Source organism: Physeter macrocephalus, chromosome 16, assembly GCF_002837175.3.
Source record: "Physeter macrocephalus isolate SW-GA chromosome 16, ASM283717v5, whole genome shotgun sequence".
NCBI lineage: Eukaryota > Metazoa > Chordata > Mammalia > Artiodactyla > Physeteridae > Physeter > Physeter macrocephalus.
This window is the reverse complement of record NC_041229.1, coordinates 89,861,622-89,867,862: the sequence shown is the minus strand read 5'-3', so window position 1 is coordinate 89,867,862 and position 6,241 is coordinate 89,861,622.

The following is a 6,241-nucleotide window of genomic DNA, read 5'->3' as shown; positions in this document are numbered from 1 at the left end:
CTACAAGCAAAAAAAAAATCTCTGAGAGCCTAAGGGAGGTCTCTTCAGAGTTTAAGAATATAGGATCTGTATATCTTCTTTGGAGAGATGTCTATTTAAGTCTTCTGCCCATTTTTGTATTGGGTTGTTTGTTTTTTTGATATTGAGCTGCTTGTAAATTTTGGAGATTAATCCTTTGTCAGTTGTTTCATTTGCAAATATTTTCTCCCATCCTGAGGGTTGTCTTTTGTTCTTGTTTATGGTATCCTTTGCTGTGCAAAAGCTTTTAAGTTTCATTAGGTCCCATTTGTTTATTTTTGTTTTTATTTCCATTTCTCTAGGAGGTGGGTCAAAAAGGATCTTGCTGTGATTTATGTCATAGAGTGTTCTGCCTATGTTTTCCTCGAAGAGTTTGATAGTGTCTGGCCTTACATGTAGGTCTTTAACCCATTTTGAGTTTATTCTTGTGTGTGGTGTTAGGGAGTGTTCTAATTTCATACTTTTACATGTACCTGTCCAGTTTTCCCAACACCACTTATTGAAGAGGCTGTCTTTTCTCCACTGTATATCCTTCCCTCCTTTATCAAAGAAAAGGTGACCATATGTGTGTGGGTTTATCTCTGGGCTTTCTATCCTGTTCCATTGATCTATATTTCTGTTTTTGTGCCAGTACCATACTGCATAGCACAGGGAGATCAGCTAAGTGCTTTGTGACCACCTAAAGGGGTGGGATTGGGAGGGTGGGGGGGAGACGCAAGAGGGAGGAGATATGGGGATATATGTATATGTATAGCTGATTCACTTTGTTATAAAGCAGAAACTAGCACACCATTATAAAGCAATTATACTCCAATAAAGATGTTAAAAAATAAAAGAAATAAAAAATAAAAAAAGGAATATAGGATCATCTTTGGGGCTGAGGCAGATCCAAAAACATTTTTACTTCCTTCCACTTCACTAGTTGCCATTACTTCCAGGTTTTGAACAACAACTTCTTTGCCATTGTGACTCTAAGGTTAAGAATATCAGGGTTTAGAAAAGCACAAAAATCAATCATCTCCACCTCACATGTTGCTGAGGGTTTTTTGAAAATTTCAGATTTTGGGAAGAGCTTTGGATACAAATCATAGTACATAAATTTAGACATGCAAGAAATACGATTTATTTTTTATAATTGATGACAATTTTTGTTAAGAACCTCAATTCTGACACATAGTGAAAATCCGATCTTGGTCACTTGACTATATCTACCCATTCTCTGAATAACGTACAGGGTACAGTAGCTGACTCATGGTACTGGGGAGGGGCAGGAGTGGAAGTTGCAGAGGTATGAGGTCGAAGTTGTGGTGAATTGGAAGAAGGGACATTCTGTTTCCATCTTGTCTTCATTAATTGGTCCATGAAGATTTCTCCTGAATCTTCCTGCTCCTCACCTGATGCTGAGTATCTCAATGTTATTTGAATTGCATTAATCATATGACAAAGCTGGGTCTCTCAATGGTGAATGTGATCTGGTGGCAACACTCCCAATAACTCCTAAGCTGTTCACCAGACAGCCATTTCTACTATGGGATCACGTGTTTTTTTCAGGTTATATCATGCAATCCTATGGTGGCCCAGTTCTGTTCTTAAGCTTCCAAACCTATTTGTGTGTGTGTGTGTGTGTGTGTGTGTGTGTGTTTCTCACCACCATCCCTAGGGCTTTCTAGAAAGAAGAGCCTGGTGAACAGCCAGCATCTAAGTTCGTTAATTTTCCTCCCACTTCTTCACTGATATCAACTGAAATTGTCACTGAGCCTGAGGCCAGCATAACCTGCGACTCATCTCTTCTCCCAAATCTGTTTTATAAGCTCAAAATTCATCAGGATATGAAGTTTTGCAACCCAAATACCATTTCCTTTTTTTTCAGCAAAAGCAAACCACTTGAAGAGCAAAAGACTACCTAAAAACTGAGTTTTTGTTTCATTTTTGTTTGTTTTTCCACATGTTCTCAAACTTCTACTTGTTTAGAAATATTCAATGGAATATCTTCATTTGTGGTCTAAGTATGTTAATTTTTTGGAAGATGATTCTTTCCCCAGAAGTGTCACTTTGGTGACCTGCTGTGCTACAAAGAACTTAAACTTTTTTTTAATTTTAGAAAATTTGTAAAGATAGTACAGAGGTTTCCTATGTACTCTAGACCCAACTTCTTCTCTTGTTAATGTCTTATATCATTAGGGTGTATCTGTCACAACCAGTGAACTGAAATTGGTCCATGGTTATTAACTAAACTCCATACTTTGTTCATATTTCCTTAGTTTTTCCCTAATATCTTTTCATTTTAATTGTTCCAGGATCCCATAGTACTTTCAGCCGCTGTATCTCCTTTGGCTCCTCTTGGATGTAATAGTTGCTCAGACTTCCCTTGCCTTTCATGACCTTGACAGTCTTGAGAAAAACTTTTTGTCTTCCTGAAAAAGGAATTTTGTAGCTCAAAACCTAAAGTTGTCTGGTACTTTTTTCATGGTTAAGCTTAGGATTATGACCTTTGGGGAGGTCAAATGTCATTCTCAGAACAATATAGCAAGGATTCCTTTATCAGCTCGACTTGTCACCGATGATGTTAGCCTTGATCACCTGGTAAAGACACTGTTTGTCAGGTTCCTCTACTGTAATGTTGCTCATTTCCCCACTCTTTCTGTACTGTATGCTTTGAAGGAAAGTCACTACGTGCAGTTCACACTTAAAGAGTAGGAGATCATGTTCCACCTCACTGAGAACCGAGTAGCTACACAAATTATTTGAAAATTTTCTATGTGGAAGATTTGCTTCCCCTGTCTCCATTTATTAATTGAATATTTTTATACAAGTATGTATTTATGCATATTTATTTTATACTCTATAATTCAATACTACACTCATTGTTTTTTTGCTCAAAAAGTTCTAAATTTGAGCTTCGGGAGTCCTTTCAGTTGGCTCCTGGGTCCCTTTGTCATTTCCACATTGTTTTACTTTTGGAGCACTTTCATATCTTCTGAAACTACAAGATGCTTCAGGCTCTTCCTGCATAGTTCCCTTCATCCATTTCTGAAATTGGCCATTTCTTTAAGGGGCCTTTGTTCCCTTCATTGGTTCTAATATTATTGCAGAATGATATTTAGAAACTAAGCTCTGGGTTCTGGGTATGCTCATTTCTAAAGGAATGTCATCTCATTGGCCCTCTTAGCATTCAGAGCTAGGAAATATATGCATGCATACTAACCTATGTATATACAAATATTTAAGGTTATATCTGTATATTTTCTATATATTTCTATCAGTGTCTCTATCAAGAGCTAAATATGAGTTTATACTGATGTCTCTAATTCTAATCCAATATCACATAGTTCATTCAATAATGGCTTAGTGTCAACACGTAAAGGAACATTATGTAACAACAAGTAATGGGAAACAGAGTACTTAATATTCTGTGTGGAGGATACCACATTGCCTGTATCTGAGTCAGCTTCACCTAGTAGCTAAGAGCAGAGATTTTGGAGCTGCTATATTTGGATACTAGCTCTGCCAATTACTGGCTGTGTGTCCTTGTGTTTAATTGTTGAATCTTTCTGTTTTTCAGTTGCCTTGCTTGATAAATGAGGATGATAATAATACTTGATTCACAAGGGTATGTGGGAGGATACATATCACTCTGTCATATGTAAAACTGCTTAAAATATGACTCTCTGATCTATTGTTCATAATTCATATCATATTAAAATTTTATTATTGTGTCATAATATGATAGTATTCTGTTATTATATCAAAACTTGTTTGAGATGCACAAACATGAAAGTGAGCTCCATGCATTGTGATATATAAGCCACTGTTCTATTTTTATGGTCTTGGCCTCATCTTAGCAAACAGTGAAGGTTAAGGAAAGAGAACCGATATGATGTATACAATTATACTGATACAGTTAAATATGCACAGGCCTTTAAGTGATACAGTTTTAGGGCTTTTCCAAATAAGGCTCAACTAGAGTCCTCAAACAGTCTTGGTACAAATGGAACTAGGAACATGCTAAGTATTCCAGCAATTAATTAAAAAAAAATACTTTGAGGGAAACATGGAACGTTCATTATTAAAGGGAATCATATTGTAGAATGACATGAAGAAATGCAGGTTTTATGATCTGGATAATTTTTAACATTATTTTATAAACGCATGTCATCAAATTCCAAACTTCCTGCACCCACATACACTTAACACATTGTTAGTCCTTCTCTTATAATGCACATTTGGCTGAAATACTAATGCGTTTTTGATTCCACAGCACAATTCTGTTCACTGTTGCAAATAGGTATATTTTCACATAATTTCAGTTGTCAAAATTTGGAGGATGTTTTTCTGGGTTTTTTTAATCTACATATCTTCTGCTTCTTGAGTTATGAATAGGTGTCTTTCCTAGATGCATGGGCTGTTGAATTGTACAAACCCTACTTGAATTCTGATTACCTGTGTGATTTGGCAGGATATTTAACCTCTTTCAGCCTAAGTATCCTTACATTTATAACGGGAAATTTTGCATCCATTTTATAGGGCTGTTCAGAGGAGGATATAATGCCTAAAACAAGAGCATGGAAACCAGCACATCATAAGCACAAAATATGTAACTAATATCACAACACCTCTATTAAAGAACTTAACACATTGCATTGTAATTGTTCACTTATTTTTCTCCTCAACTGGTCTGTGAACTATTTGAGGACTAGAGCAACTTTTACAGCAGGTATTTATAAAATCAAGGATCACAAATTTAAAAGTCATTAACCATTTTAAAGCTGCTAAGGGGTATTAAGCATTCTCCTGCTTTCTTATAGGCAGTACATTGAACTTAATGAATCCCTTTCGCAATTTCTCTAGTCTTTTGAGAAAGTCTATTTAAAAAAAATACGTTGGCTACCTCCATGCTCAAGAGATCTTTGATTCTTTTGCCTGCTTTTTGTTTTGCTCTGGTCTTTTCTCTCACTATATGCTATCACAGCACTTCTCTGTTGTACTGATGTGCCTGTATATTTTAGTCTTTGCTCTTTGTGATTATTTGTTTCTTTTAATCTGTTCTACACATAGAGAGCAGATTATCAATCTTGAAAGTATTGCCTATAATATATTATACTGATTCTGGATTTAAATATTCACATATAAATATGCCACGAGCATGAGTTTTATAGTATAATCTTTGAGGCATCTAATTTTGCAACAAGTATGCCTTTGATGTTGTTTTCTTTATGGTTCTCAGTTGTTACAGAGGTACTATTTGGTTTGAAAGGTTGGTACAGTAAAGGTGAGATATTTATTACTTATGCCATAACTGTAGTAAAATGGACTTTTTTTTACCCATTATGTCATGTGTTGACACTAGGAAATATATCAAGTATCATCTCATTCAACTTCATTATTTTAGACATGAAGAAGTAGATAAGTTAATTGACTCATGCAAATTTATACAAATAGTTATGAGAATATTTGAAAATTGTGCTAATAGATTTTAACTAATTCCAGGTAATTTTGTACTATCTTATATCTAATAACATTTTCTAGTGCCAGAAACCCTATTTAATGACAATTTATAATGGTATATCATGGTGATTAAAACATATTTCTAAAATCCAAAGGAAATACATTTGCAGTAACATGTAGCATTGATCAAGATAGCTATCAAAATAAATATGAAAGATGAGTTCTTTAAGCTTATTTTATGGTTCTGTGGTCTTGGAAGGTTTTTTCTTGAGATTCTAGCATCAGGTCAGCCACGCTTTTCTATAGTAAATTGGTCATTCTCATTTCAAAGTCCATAAACACTTTCCAGGTGTTGGTTGTTCCCATGCATAAAAACTATGGGAAATGGAAAAAGAAGAAAGGCCCTTAAAAAGTTCATATTATATGTTTGACCCATGGGCTTAGCTCTTAAAAGCTTGAGTCCCTAAGAACATTTAAAGTATATTCCCTCAACTTATTGAGATTTCCGGTGGCTTCACTGCACTTTCTATTTTTCCCAGATGTGTGTAGATCATAACAAAGTCAGGAAATGGAGAATGATTTCCTGCTCACTTTTCTTCATAGTATCCAAGCTGTGCTATTCTATTCTGTGACAATTGTATGATTTGTAGTTAGTAATGTGTAAACTTTAGATTTAATACTTATTGGAACACTACTTCCATGTAAGTTCTAATAGGTGAGGGATATGAGCTAGGCAAGCAAACTTGGATTTGCAAACCAAATGATGGATTAGCAAATC